At 46.5% G+C, this 15,806-nt stretch overlaps 1 pseudogene; it reads right to left on the reverse strand.

Moving 5' to 3' along the window:
* Positions 1–3,341: 3,341 nt before the first annotated feature.
* The window catches only part of LOC111152410, a 64,256-nt pseudogene continuing 51,791 nt past the window's right edge, over positions 3,342–15,806 (reverse strand).

Here is a 15,806-nt window from a genome sequence, read left to right on the forward strand (position 1 = left end):
GGACTGGAGTGGACAAACCTGGGCCATAACAACCATCAAAGGAATAAATTGTAAGATGCCATTTTTTTTTTTTAAGATTTTATTTATTTGACAGACAGATCACAAGTAGGCAGAGAGGCAGGCAGAGAGAGAGGGGGAAGCAGGCTCCCCGCTAAGCAGAGATCCCGATGTGGGGCTCGATCCCAGGACCCTGGGATCATGACCTGAGCCGAAGGCAGAGGCTTTAACCCACTGAGCCACCCAGGTGCCCTGAAAGATGCCATTTATGAGTCACTCGTCCTCCAAGCCGACTTGAGTGCCTGCAGTGTCCAGATCAAGTTCTAGTCTCAGATCACGGCTCCAAATGTGTTCCTTTCTCTTCTATGGCCTTCGCCCCCCTGGTGACCTCATCTCTGCTGTAGGCTCTAAACATCATTTATATGCTGTCATCTCCCAAATCTATTTCTGCAATTTAGATATGTCTCCAACCCTGCACTCTGTATCCAACTGTCAACTTAGCTTGCTTTTCTTTCTTTCTTTCTTTTTTTTAAAAAATATTTTTACTTATTTATTTATTTGACAGACAGAGATCACATGTAGGCAGAGAGGCAGGCAGAGAGGGAGGGGGAAGCAGGCTCCCCACTAAGCAGAGAGCCCGATGCGGGGCTCGATCCCAGGACCCTGGGATCATGACCTGAGCTGAAGGCAGAGGCTTTAACCCACTGAGCCACCCAGGCACCCCTTAGCTTGCATTTCTAATAGACATATTAGATTCACCATTTCTGAAGTGGATGACTGTGATGCTGCTTCCCTAAATGTGCTTCTTTCAGAGTCTTCCCCATATCCAAGGAAGGCACTCCACATTTCTACTTGCAGTCTGAAATCCTGGCTCTTCTCTTTGATTCCTCCTCACCACCCAGAATGAAGCCATTAGGAAATGCTGCAAAGTCCATCTGTAAATATCTCCAGCACGCAGTCAATTCCCAGTATCTTCTCTCCTGGGACACTGTACTGGTTTCCTACAGTTTCCCTACTGGTAGCTCACACTGCACCTCTCAATTTTGCACAGCAGAAAAACAGGTGCTGCTAAAGAAAGTCAATCCCATTGATCTGTTCATTCTTGTAACTCCACACCTCACTCAGAGAAAACTCAAAACCTTCTAATATCTTCAGACCTCCATGATGAGACTGACCTCTGACCTCATCTCACCTGTTTTCTGCTCCAGCCACAGTGGCCTCCTCACTCTTCCTTGAACACAGACACACTCCTGCCCTAATGTGTGTGCACTGGAGGCTCCCTGCCTGCAAAGAACTCCCCCCAGACCTCCTCTTACACAATTCTTTCATGTCCTTCAAATCTCTCAGAGGTCAACCTCTTAGTGAGGCTCCCCTGATCCCTGGAGTAAAGGAGCCATCATCCCCGTCCCAGCACAGGTGCTCTCTGGGTCACCTTCCATGACACTGGCTTGCATGGTGCATGTTCACCTGTGTGTGGACTTTTTTACAGTAAGTACTGTCCATGCATTTTCTCTTCTTTGTGATTTTTGAGTAATTTTTGCAACTTCATTCATTGTTAGAAGACTGTTTTCTACATGTAACATAAACATGTGTTAAGTGACTCTTCATGCTATCAGTGAGGCTTCCAGCAACAGTAGGCTATTAGCTCTTATGTTTGGGGGGAGACAAAAGCCATACTTGGATTTCTGACTGCACGAGGGGGTCACTATCCCAATTTCCACCTTGTTCCAGGGTCAAGTGGAGTCTACCCCTTACCACTAGAAATATTCTCCACAAGACCAGCACATTTTCCCTTTTCTTAGTCTCACTGAGGTATCCCAGATGTAAACACAGCGTGTCTTGTATGTGGCACATGACAGTTATTGGTTGAATGAATGAGCAGCTAGAGGACTCCGTCTTCTAGATGAGTCTCAGGCACAGCTGTTCTGTGGCAGCTCCCGCCCCACGTGCACCCACCTCACCATCCGTGCTGTCTCTCTCCCCTCACAGCGCTGCCCTCCCCTCCCTCTCTCTGCTCAGCCCCTACCCCCACACCATCTCTCCTGCCCAGCACAGCACACAGAGTTCTCTCTCCAGAAACACTATACTCAGGCTATATGGATCTTTTTCTCCAACCACAAAGAAATCTACCTAGACTCTACTTTATAAATCCATGACCTTGGATCCAAGCCAGCACTAGGATCACTAGAACTAAGGGCCAAGCAGCAGGGAAGGCGGAAACTAACTGAAGTTTAATAAGAATGAGAACCTCTCACATTCCTCCTCTCCCTACCTCCAGAACCTAAAGAATATTCCAGAAAACAGGTCCAGAGTGAGGGGAAGAGATGGATGAATCTGAAAGTTCATATCTTCATACCACAGAGACTCCTGGGCTCAGGGGATGACCTGGACCTGTGGGAACAATAGCCTAAAGGCCACCTGCTGCTGTAACTGACAAGGTCATCCCTGGGAGAATGGACAAGAACTCATACACAAGAGCAAGAAGAGGCCTGATGCTCTAGAGAAACAATTAAAAAACAAAAAACAAAAAACAAAATGGGGGCTCTGGTGTGACCCAGGCCTGAGGTGAGGCTGACCCAGTCCACAGGAAGTTTTGCTGCACAAGTTCCTGGTGATAGGTGACATCTAAGTCCCTGTGATCACAGGTCCTGGTAGATAAGCTTCCACACAAAGGGCAAGGACACGGAGCAGAGAGATGACCCAGCTGAGGGGGGAGCACTTAACATCCATGATGCACTGAGCACAGACTGGGAACAGACCCTGTCACCACTTGGCTCCTCACAGCCTACTCCTGTCCCACCTGCAACAGACTCAGCACAGCAAACACATGGATTCTAGAAGGTTCTCAGTGTTTCCATTTATTTGCTGTCTCAAGTTTAGAAATCTCCTCTTTTATTACTTCATCAACCCCACATGGCAAGAATTAGGAAACACAACTCATATCTGGATTCTCATTTTCAATAGGGAAGGAAGTCATTAGCATTCAGCCCAACATGAAATAAAGACAGGGATGGAGATGGTCCAGCCCTGCCTCTGATGGAACAGGAAAGCACATCAAAGAAGAGAATGCAGGGGCGCCTGGGTGGCTCAGTGGGTTAAGCCGCTGCCTTCGGCTCAGGTCATGATCTCAGAGTCCTGGGATCGAGCCCCACATCGGGCTCTCTGCTCAGCAGGGAGCCTGCTTCCTCCTCTCTCTCTGCCTGCCTCTCTGCCTGCTTGTGATCTCTCTGTCAAATAAATAAATAAAAATCTTTTAAAAAAAAAAAAAGAAGAGAATGCAGATCAGTATCGGGAGGGGTCTGGTGGGCAGGGTGGGCCAGTCTCCCCACCTCCTCATGTTTTGCTCACAGGAACACAGATACATCTGACATCTCTGCACAAAGAGAATTCAGGGGTTGCTGATGTCACCAAGTGGGAGTGTGAACACATCTTGCATTGCTCATCCCCCACAAGGCAGCTGGCCTCACACTCTGAAAAAAAATCATGTACAAATTTAGGTCAATCACATAAGTGACCAACAGCTTTCCACATGCTCAAAGTGTCCCTAGTGCCCTGACTCCTATGCACTGCTGGGTCTCCAAGGTCTTACCTTTAGGAGGCATGAGAGACACATCAGAGCCCTGGGCATTGTCATCACCTAGGGGAGAACAAACTGGATGTGGTCAGAGCCCACAGGAGAGGAGACTAAAGGAGGAGCTATGGGTGGGTGAGCTCCCCATGGGGTCCTGTCTATACTATACTAGTGTCTCAGGGATCACCCCTCCATACTTACATCATGCTTGAGACTAGCCTGGTCCTTTTCCTCCTGTAGGAAGAAAATATCATGTTAGAAGCTATGACAGGACTGGGCCATGAGATACTAATGGAAGCTCTTAGTCTTGATTCAAAACGAACTTTGAGAATTGTGACTGAAGACCCAGAACAGGATCAGGAAACATGAAGAATGAGCTGTGGGGTCACTGGGCCACCTGACTTGCAGGAGGTCTGTCCTCAGCAGGATCTTTCCTCTCTGTCCTGTGCCCACTGGGCATCAGGTCCCCATCACCAGAATTAACAAGAAGAAAATGTGTCTTTCATTTTCACAATTGTTTGCTACAGAGGGAGTGTTAGTGATCAGTTCCACAATGCCCAAGTACATGAGCGAGGATGGTTCTTCTCAGTTACAAGGCAGGACAGTCTGCTACCTAGGAAACTCCCAGTGGGACAAGAAATCTCAGATCCCCCCACTCCATTCCTTACCTGAGAGCTTCTTCCTCCAGATCATAGCTCCAAACGTTACAGTGACCAAGAGGAGAGCCAGACCAGCAATGATCCATGTGAAGGGGATGGTGGGAGGAGGTGGCTCTGGAAAGGGAAGGGACGGTGAGAGCCCCAGACCTCTGGTTTGAGTCCTGACCCTGCTGAAATTCTCCAGAAGACCTTCTGCTTTCCCTGAGAAGAGGCTCTACCCCAAACCCTCCTTACCCCATCTCAAGATGTTGGGTTCGGGCAGCCCCTCATACTGCACATGGCATGTGTATCTCTGCTCTGCTCCAGAAGGCACCACCACAGCTGCCCACTTCTGGAAGGCTCCATCTCCTGCAGGCCTGGTCTCCACAAGTTCTGTGTCCTGGGTCAGGTCCTCCCCCTCACGCTGCCAGGTCAGGGTGATCTCTGCAGGGTAGAAGCCTAGAGCCCAGCACCTCAAGGTGACATAATGGTCAGAGATGGGATGGCAGGTCACGTGTGTGTTGGGGGGTTCTGGGGAAGAAAAATCAGAAAATCCACACTTTGCTTTACCTTTATGGCCTATTGAAATGGCATTTATGTGACATTCCTGAGGTGGACCCAGCAATTTCTCTGGATGGAAGATGTGTAAAGCTTCAAAGCCCAGTCACCAACCTAGCCTTTTATTTATTTATTTATTTGTTTTCTTTTTAGTTTATTTATTTACTTATTTTAAAAAAATATTTTATTTATTTGAGAGACAGAAGTCACAAGTAGGCAGAGAGGCAGGCAGAGAGAGGGGAGAAGCAGGCTCCCCGCCAAGCAGAGAGCCCGATGTGGGGCTCGATCCCAACAGCCTGGGATCATGACCCAAGCCAAAGGCAGAGGCCCAACCCACTGAGCCACCCAGGCGCCCCAGTTTTATTTATTTTTTAAATTAACATATAATGTATTATTTGCCCCAGGGAACAGGTCTGTGAATCATCAGGCTTACACATTTCACAGCACTCACCATAGCACATACCCTCCCCATTGTCCATAACCTAGCCATCCCCCTACCCCCCAGCAACCCTCAGTTTGTTTCGTGAGATCGAGAGTCTCTCATGGTTTGTCTCCCTCCTTATCCCATCTTGTTTCATTTTTCCCTTCCAACCCCCCACAACCCCCAGCCCTGCCTCTCAAATTCTCCATATCAGAGAGATCATATAATTGTCTTTCTCTGATTGACTCATTTTGCTCAGCCTAATACCCTCTAGTTCCATCCATGTCCTTGCAAATGGCAAAATTTCTTTTTTGATGGCTGCATAGTATTCCATTGTATATATATACCACATCTTCTTTATCCATCCATCTGTTGATGGACATCTAAGTTCTTTCCATAGTTTGGCTATTGTGGACATTGCTGCTATAAACATTTGGGTGCACGTGTGCCCCTTCAGATCACTACATTTGTATCTTTAGGGTAAATACCCAGTAGTGGGATTGCTGGGTCATAGGGTAGCTCTATTTTCAACTTTTTTTCTTTAAAGAATTTATTTATTCATTTGACAGACAGAGAGCACAAGCAGGAAGAGAGGCAGGCAGAGAGAGAGGAAGGGACGCAGGCTCCCCGCCGAGCAGAGAGCTTGACCGGGGGCTGGATCCCAGGACCCTGAGACCATGACCTGAGCGGAAGGCAGAGGCTTCAACCCACTGAGCCACCCAGGCGCCCCTATTTTCAACTTTTTGAGGACTTTCCATACTGTTTTCCAGTGTGGCTTGACCAGCCTAGCCTTGGTGATCTCCTAATTCAGAGGTCCTAGAAGCAGGGACAGAGCCCAGGGTAGGAGGAATCTGAAGGTCTAAGTGAGAGAGCACACTAATGATCCTGACTGCAATGGAGAGTGAATGAGTCAGAAAACCTCGAGTCAGAACTCAAAGATGTTCTCACTGGAGAAAAAGGCCTTAAGAGGGAATAGTCAGGGTTTCCAAGGTGGCTGTCAGGGTCAAAGGGAACCGCTGATGGATTATTACAGGAATGGTCTCCACCTGCCTCCTGGGAGAGACTGGATTCCTCAATTGTCCTTTAGAGAAAATTGGCCTTTGGGTGAGTCACTCTTTAGTAGGAACCTGAACACCCAGGCGGAGGGCTCGGTCTCCCCACCCTTGGATCTCCCACGGGAGAGCCCACTGATCTCCCCACCCGTTGAAGAGCGGTGTTCTGCCACTGAGCCCATTTTCCCTTCCTGGTGGGAAGCCAGTCCCGGGGAGGGGAGATCAGGGAGGCCCTGTTGGCCTTGGTACTTGCGCTCAGCAGCGTCTCCTTTCTCGTCTCCAGGTACCTGCGGAGCCACTCCACGCACCTGCCCTCCAGGTAGTTCCTTTCATGATCTGCCTCACAGGCCCGCTCCCACTTGCGGCGGGTGACCTGTGCCGCCCTGTCCGCCCCGGTCCAGGAGCGCAGGTCCTCGTTCAGGGCGATGTAATCCGCGCCGTCGTAGGAGTCCTGACTGTACCCGCGGAGGAGATGCCCGTCGGGCCCTAATTCACAACTGTACATGCTCTGGATGGTGTGAGACCCTGGTCCCGCCCGACAGGCAGGAGATTAAGTCCACACAGAAAGTAAAACCGCCTAAAAGTTCCCGCTGGTTCTTCGGGCTTAAGGATGAGGGGACAGGGGTGGGGATGCGGGAAGGGTCCCTCATACTCGGGGTGACGTTCAGACCCGGACACTCGGGCTACCCTGTGGGGATCAGGGTTGTGACCTGGACCCGGGCTCTGTCGCTCACCGGCCTCTCTCTGGTTGTAGTAGCCCCGCAGGGTGTTCAGGTTCACTCGGAAAGTCTGTGCAGGGTCCTTGAGGTTCCCGGTCTCCTGGTCCCAAAACTCCGGCCCCTCCTGCTCCACCCACGGCGCCCGCGGCTCCATCCTCAGACTGGCAGACTCGCTGTCGAACCGCAGGAACTGCGTGTCGTCCACATAGCCGAAGGCTATGAAGCGGGGCTTCCAGCGGCCGACCGGGACAGGCGGGTGTAGAAATACCTCAGGGAGTGGGAGCCTGAGAGCGCGGAGGGGCTGAGACCCCGCCCGACCCTCCTCCCGGCGCCGCGCCCAGATGAAGGCGGCGGGGAGGGCAGGGGAAGGGGGCACTGCCACTCCAGACAGGGCCCTGGGGCCTGAGAAGCTGACTTTGCCGCGACCCCTCACCTACTGCACAAAGTGCTCTTTGTCACACCGTCCCCCAGAGCAGTGGCCCAGGACCCGAGTCAGTGATTCTCAAACATTCTGTTCACAGGGTATCTGCACAGTCTCACAGACGACTGAGGATCCCAAGGATCATTTTGTGTCTGTGGGTTATCTCTATCAGTATTTACCGTAGTAGGAATAAAACAGGTTTAAAAATTCATTAATTCATTTAGCATCATATTAATAATCCATGGCATGAAAATAGAAATATTGTTTTTATGAAAAATAACTATGCAAATAAACAGCATAGTGAGAAGGGCGATACTGCATTTCACATTTCTTGTCTGTCTCCTTAGAGGACCCGTGGATGTTCAGATTTGCTTCTGCATGTAATTTGTGGTTTTGGTTGAAGTCTATGAAAAAATTTACAACCTTGGCTATTAATGGGAGAAGAGTATGCTTCATGACCTCTTCAAATAATTATGTATATGTGTCTTAGATACTATATTAAAACGACACAAGGTGTACTTTCTCTAAGGTTATTGGCAAAGTGGCACCTGAAACAGCATAATCGACTCTGGCCTTCTCTGTTGCATTAAAATCCACAGGCTCATCTTGCACACTGAATGGATCTTGTTCTAATGCTTTATTTTTAAAAAGAAATGTGTTGGTTCACTAAGTTGTATAGGTTTTCCAGTGTTGATTAGACTGGAAGTGAATTATCAAAAAGTCATATTTGTTTTAATATTAGCACAGATCCCAACAGAAAAGTTTGTCAGTACTGAGAAGCTGTAAAATTTATTGGTGGATCACAAGTTTTCCAAAATTCTGAATTTCTCTTGAGAGTTTATGTTTTATCAAGGCAACAAGTACTGTCAGCTGTCATATGTGAGTTGATTTTCATGAAAGGATGGGTTTGTGTTTATTTTTCAGAAACTGTCAGCCAAGTAACCTAGTGTGAATAATCCAAGATTCTGTGTCATTCATTCTTTCAGGTAAAAATGGCATTCTGCAAAAAGAAGAAAAAGGAGACCAGTTAAGTTCATACAAATTATTTTCCTTGGGGCTTATGCATGCAACGGAAGTGCTATATATCCCATGTATGACAAGTTTAAAAATGGGGATTTGAGAATAATTAATGAAGATAATAATTTTTAATGCTTTAACCAGGATATTTTAGTGTGATACTAGTTTTGTTTGGCTGTGTTTTTGTTTTTGAGGCATTTTATTTGCACGTAGGTATTACGTCCCTAGAAAAGGGATCTCAGGATTTTCCCTCCTGAGTGTTTTCATCTTGCTTCTTCACGGTTCATGAAGCCAGCTGAGGTTGTCAGGACAATGAAACCAAACTGGAAGGACAGGAGCAGGTTATTCTGCCATTTTTCTAGATCTTTGAGTTGTACACTAAATCTGGGGTTGATCACTCCACACAGGTTTAACCTGCCCGTGAGATTCACAACAATGTTCTCAGCTTGGTGATCAGCAGTGATTTCAAATTTCTGCTTCGTTATCACGGTTAGAAATGGGATGTTGACTGGGCGCTTGGGTGGCTCAGTGAGTTAAGCCTCTGCCTTCCGCTTGGGTCATGATCCCAGCATTCTGAGATCGAGCCCTGCATCGGGCTCTCTGCTCGGTGGAGAGCCTGCTTCCCCCTCTCTCTCTCTGCCTACCTCTCTGCCTACTTGATCTCTGTCAAATAAATAAATTAAAAAAAAGAGAAAGAAATAGGATGTTGACTTTGGAGTAAGGCCTAGTAAGACCCGCCTTTGCCTCTCTTCTAGGCACTGTTAATGATCTTGAGAGCATCTGCAAAGATATTCATGTGACTGTTAAGGTGGATCAGAAAGATGGCCAAAAGAGTGTTTTTGTTTTTTGTGCATGTAGGTAGTGGTGAAGAATATCAATATTCTTCAATATGATATCAATATCAATATTATTCAATATGATATCAATATCAATATTACTATTCACACCCATCTCCTCCATTCTTGCTAAGTTTTACCTCAGTGCTAATGTCAACGTGGTGAAAAGGCAAATGGTGTCTAAGTGATGTTGTGAAAATAGTTTTAACCTCATGGATTCTGTGAAAGGGCCAGTGACGTCAGCTGCTCCCCAGACCACACTTTGAGAACAGTTGCTCTGAATAACCCTGGGAGAGTCTCTTGCTGGTCCTGCCCTGGCCTCCTCCTCACTCAGCAGAATCCCTTTCCCTGAGCTGCACTTCCTGCCTCTGAAAACTCAGCTCTGACTCTAGCCCCTGAGTGCATCTAGAGGAGACCTCACCTCCTGGAAATGTGCTGGCAGAGAGGGTCCCCAATCTGGGAAGGGAGGTGGAGGGACAGGGATTTCCCTTTTGTAACTGGGGACAGTTTGTACCTAAAGACACCAGACCCAGGCATAACCAACTTTGATTTTGTGACCCACCAGCTTCGTGTGTATTCACATCCCAAACAGAAATCTGATGTCGTCTGTAAGAGAAATCATATTTGTCTTTTCACTTTACATGTGTCTCATGCATCTGACTCAAGACCCACAAAGCATGAAGCACAGCACCTTCCAATGCAACCATCTGTGTGGAAGGAATTGTTCTGTATCTGCGCTGTCCAGTATGGTGGCCACGAGATGCATGTGGCTCTTGAGATGCAGGTGGCACTTGAAATGTGCTGAGCAGTTGCATTTTTAATTGTTTTAAATGAATGGAATTTAAGTAGCTGTAAGTGGATTACTACTATTCAGACAGTACATATCTAGAACGCTCTTAGTTGTCAGGATCCTCCTCAAAGAAGAGACTGTGTGACTCATGGGTGTATGTGTATTAAATTTACCTTTAAATGGAAGTTGTAGATTTGTCTATGTGGATCTGAAACATATGCTTAAAATACAGCATGAAAGTGTAATTACCATGCACTGAGACAGCTGAAGTGTACAGACATGAACCAAAATATGATGTACCACATCTAGGTCATAAGTGTTCAAGATGCCCATCCCTGGAGCACACTGTTGTCTCTATTGCTTTGGATGTCTTGGTGTTGGTTGAGTTCACCTGGTGAACATAAGGAGGCTCATAAATCTTCACTGAGCCCAGGTGAGAGGGTATATTGGCTACAACATGTACCTTGTAGGCTTTGTATGACTTGCAAACATCATAAAGCAGAAGATGGACATCTTAGATTCCATTACTTTATTATCTTTTACCTCTTGCTCCTCCCCATACTTTTGCCCAAATTCAAATATTCTCCGTTTCCCTTCACCCTTGAAACTCTCTGTTCTTCATTTTTACAAAGGTGAAAGTATACATGAAATGTTTACAACTGTAGGATGAAGAGTTCTCTAAGCACGGCCCAATGTTGAAAACCCATAAAGAAAAACACAAAAATTTGTCATTTCAACCACACACTCACAAGATACAAATACATGTTACAATCAAACTAAAAGACACAAAAATAATTTTCACAGATAGAAAGGTAAAATGCTTCAATGTTCTTCTGCCAAGACCACCAGGAGCACTTGTTGGCATTCAAGTTGGATCTATTACCTGTTGCAGTGAGAGAGAACGCACCCCTCTGGGGGCCATGGGGCATTTTTTTAAAAATTTCTTTTCAGCGTAACAGTATTCATTGTTTTTGCACCAAACCCAGTGCTCCATGCAATCCGTGCCCTCTCTAATACCCACCACGTGGTTCCCCCAACCTCCCACCCCCCGCCCCTTCAAAACCCTCAGATTGTTTTTCAGAGTCCATAGTCTCTCATGGTTCACCTCCCTTTCCAATTTCCCTCAACTCGCCACGGGGCATCTTAATATGAAGGTGTTGGAACCTATGGGACATGGTCTTTGGATGGGTGTTTTGGAGAGGATCCGTGGAAGTGGGGCTCACTCCTGACTATGTGTTGTTAGGACGTGTGGGCAATCCTATGGCTGAGCATCTCAGTGAGTCTGCTCTCCAGCAGGCCAGACCAGAGTGAGGCGAGAGCAGTCATGGTGAAGAAGCAGCAATTGCTCACATTGGCTGACACAGGGAGATGTGTGTTATTCTGTGGGTTTTACAGTGCCTTGTTTTGTCTGTAATGACACAGGGTGATGTCGTGGTTTCAGAGTGTCCTTGTTTGATGCTGATGTTCTGTGAGGCTCATGTCCCACAGGAGAGGAATATGGCCAAGTGGTGGACATTTGGCAGCTTCTGACCACACTGAGTCCAGCTGTCAGTTTTGGACCAGCTCCCGATATTGGGGGGGGGGGCTGCTGTTTCTTCCCTGTTAAACTTTGTATATTTTTTCTTTTTTTAAAATTTAATTTAATTTCAGGGGCACCTGGGTGGCTCAGTGGGTTAAAGCCTCTGCCTTCGGCTCAGGTCATGATCCCAGGGTCCTGGGATCGAGCCCCACATTGGGCTCTCTGCTCTGCGGAGAGCCTGCTTCCTCCTTCTCTCTCTGCCTGCCTCTCTGCCTACTTGTGATCTCTGTCTGTCAAGTAAATAAATAAAATCTTTAGAAAAATTTTAATTTAAAAATTTTCAGTGTCCCAAGATTCATTGTTTATGCACCATACCCAGTGCTCCATGCAATACGTGCCCTCCATAATACCCACCACCAAGCTCATCCAACCTCCCATCTCCCTCCCCTCAAAACCCTCAGTTTAAACTTTGTATTTTAAAGTAACTGCACCCCATTCAAAATATAATCATAGAATTGGTGTTTCCATTTTCTTTGGGAAATACCCAAGAGTGGAATTGTTGGATTATATGGGGACTCACTATGTTGTACACCTTACGGGGGGTAACATTGTGTGTCAAATGCACTCAAATAATAAAAAAAGAAAAAAAGAATAAAAAATATTAGAAAACATTTTGGAGAGGAGGAAATGAAATGTCAAACAAATTTGTACAAACAAGTTTGTAAACAAATTTACAAAAACAAATTGTATTTGTAGTAAGTAAACATAAGCAGATATGAGAATATAGAATAAGTAATGGGAATAAAACTTAGGATCTATGAACTTTGCAAACAGGAACATAAGGGATGAGAGTGTCCATCAGAAGGTTGGGAAAACACTGTCATGAAGGTTGATGGGAGTGAACACTGGGATACAATTTTGAAAGGGGGCTTTGAATTGTCTCTACAAATGAAATGTGCTTATACTGTGACACAGATATTTTCTCTGAGGATTTTCCTGAGGAGATAATCAAATATATTCTCAAAACTATATTTTCAAAGATGTTTCTTGACTTATGGTTTATAGAGAAAAGAATGGAAATTATGTAAGCTCTATAAACAGTATGATAGTAAGAGCAAATAGTAGAACAGTAACATGTCTCTGGGATAATCACCAAGTGATTTAAAGAGAGGGCCACAGTTCTTCATGAAAGCAAACCCAGGAGGCACCCCATAGAGGATCCCTTTGTGCAAACAGGGTATGGGAGAAGGTTTGTTCTCAGAGGACTTGTTGTCTTATGTATTATTGTTCCCTGTCCATCAGGAGGTGTGTATGACTGGGCACTCCATGCAAGCGAGCTGTTGCAATGTTCCAGAATGTTCTGTGAGGGGAGGCTGCTGAGCTCAGAGCCTAGGAGGACATTAAGGATCAATGTGACTCAGCTGCTCAAATCACACTAAAGTTCATCATCTAGTGGACATATTGAGCCCTCCAGGGACTCAGGATCAGCTGGCCTCTGGAGCTATAGCACAGAGCAAGGGTGACACCCTGGTGACAGGGCACTGGCAGGGTCATGTGGGAGATGAGCATGGAGCAGAAATGACAGAGGGTAAAGTAAGTCACTGCTGAAATGAGTGCTGTGTGGAAAAAGTCATGATATCACAAAAGCAGAAATCAGGAGACCTAGCAGGGCCCCTACCACAGTCACATCTACAGGATGCAACAGGCATATGGATGTGAAACAAAAACACAACTCCACACAGTGCTGTACGATCATAGAATAGGTAAGAGCTGTGGGGAAATAACAATATGACCATAGAAATGAATAATTGAAGGGATACATTGGATGATTATAGTTGTCCTTCCCCAAAGTTGTATAATAGGGAGAAAGGAGGGTGATGGCAGTAAGAGAGAAGACCTTTTCTTTTCTTTTTTAGATTTAATTTATTTATTTGAGAGAAAGAGAGCACAAGCAGGGGGAGCGGCAGAGGGAGCAGGAGAAGCAGGCTCCCCACTGAGCAGGGAGTCCTACACAGGGCTCAATCCCAGGACCCTGAGATCATGATCTGAACCAAAGACTGCCTAACTAACTGAGCCACCCAGGTGCCCCAGAAAGAGGGTGGAAGGGCAGACACCCTGAAAACTCCCAAGAGGCAACAACACAGGCCTGGGGGCTAGAAAATATGACGCAAGGCCTTCAAATCCTGAGGACAACTCTGTCCAGTACAGAGTCTCTGTCACATCACCATGTGACTCAGGACGAGGGTGGCCTAAAGTCTCCTCAGATATGAGAGTTTCTGTTCTACTTTCTGCACCCCCTTCCACAGGGCACTAGTAAGTGAAGTGGGACAAATGATGGAGAAAACCAAACAAGGGGAGCACATGGGATCCTGGCCACAGGGATCCAGCAGGAGAGAGGCCAAGGTCCCCCAGGAGGAGCTGCAGGGGGTCCAGGTGTCAGCCCTGCCCCAGGGGTTCAGACATCCCATCCCCATGGGGCAGGACTGAGGGCTGCGGGCCAGGCGGCTGCACAGACATGAAGATGGGAGAGGAGTGGATGGGCTTGAGTATGTTCATGAAGGTTTACCCTTCATGGGGTAAGGGAGTGGGGAAGGATTTAAAAGAGCACAACAGAAACTAAGGAAATGAGGGGATAAGATATTTATATACTCTAGTGAAAATAAAAAGTAAATTCAGGGAAGCAGTCATAATCATAGTCTACTAAATGCTTGGTTGCTATTAGCATTTCATGGTCATAATCATGCAAAGACTGCACATTGAGCTCATCGAAATTATCAAATAATTATATGGGGCAGATGGGAGAGTGTGAAAGAGGAGCCAATTCACTCAAGATGATGCATAAACCTGAAGACCAGAGAAGGAGTCTGAGAAGCAGGCTACTTAGAGGCACAGGAGCAATAATCAGAGAATCAGCCAGAAGAACTAAAGCAGGTGGTCTCTGAGATTCAGGAAGTGGGGGGATGGAAGCTTGGGGATGTCTGTCTTTTTTTTTTTTCTTTTAAATATTTCAATTTTAAGTAATCTCTACATGCAGCAAGGGATTGGAATTTATAAACCCGAGATTGAGAGTCACATGCTGCACTGACTGAGCCAGCCATGTGCCCCTGAGGATATCCGTCTTAATATCAAGTACTGCAGACATATTTGACTTTTTAGGACGCTGTCACTCTATCCATTTGCTACAAAGACAACATGGGGGGGTGTGAGATGATGGGTCAGGATGAGTTCTGCACGGAGGCCATAGAGATGGGGCAGGAGCTGGAGGAATCATGGTATCAACTGTTGGGTTTTTATGCGATGATTTTGTTTTGATTTATTTAGTTTTGTTTCATGTTATTGAATGAGAGTCATCCCTGCATGTTTGTAGGAGGAACAGCAGAGCCAGGAAGGAGGGGGAAGTGCATGATGCAGGCGAGTGAGGGGCCATGTGTGCCCTGTTGGAGGGGCAGCCCCAGGCAGGAGGGGTCCCTCCCTCGTCATTGCTTAGAAGTTGAGGACACAGGTGCAGATGTGGGGGGACAATGGTGAGGGTGTGCAGTTCTCCCAAGTCCTTCTTTTCTGAGTGAGGAGCAAATGAGCTCATCACCTTGGAGAGGGGAACTGGGAGGGTATGAAGGAGGCTGAGCAGGGAGGAGGAAGTGAGAGGCAGCCCTCTTAGGAGGGTGACAGGAAGCCTACTGGGGAAATGGCATCTGGAGAGGGTGGGGCTAGGGCTCTTGAGCTCTGTGCTCATCACCTTAGAGAGACTTCCAGCAGCAGAGGATAGATAACAGACTAGAAGCAAGTGCAACAAAACACCTCAGGGGTGAGAATTACATCTTTATACTTATATAACTTTTACCATTTATAATTTTTCTTCAGTGAATAGACATGACATAATATATATTGTAGGTCATACATAAACAACAGAATCAGAATGTTAAGGCTTTATTTACACTTTAAAAGGGAAGGAGAAGGTAGGAAAGTCAGCAGCTCAGGGCACAGAGCTGGAAAGGCTGGGCCTGCCTGTCTGTGCTCTGGACAGGGGATGCAGAGCCTTTGCTCCATGTCTCAGGACCCTATTCTCTGGGGGGCCAAGCAGAGTCCTTCCCTTCTTTTTAGAGTGTGCTCATAGTTTCATTTATTATTATCTTGTCAATTTTAATGGTTTTAAGACATGGGTTTTCTATGTTACTGGCGTTTGAAGGTATTTTAGTGTGAGAATTCCTCCATACAATCTAGACTACCTTCTTCAGAAATTGAAATATAAAGGCAAATAGTTTGGTGA

This window comes from Enhydra lutris, unplaced genomic scaffold (assembly GCF_002288905.1).
Source record: "Enhydra lutris kenyoni isolate GAN:26980312 unplaced genomic scaffold, ASM228890v2 scaffoldscaffold28, whole genome shotgun sequence".
NCBI classification, from domain to species: Eukaryota; Metazoa; Chordata; class Mammalia; order Carnivora; family Mustelidae; genus Enhydra; species Enhydra lutris.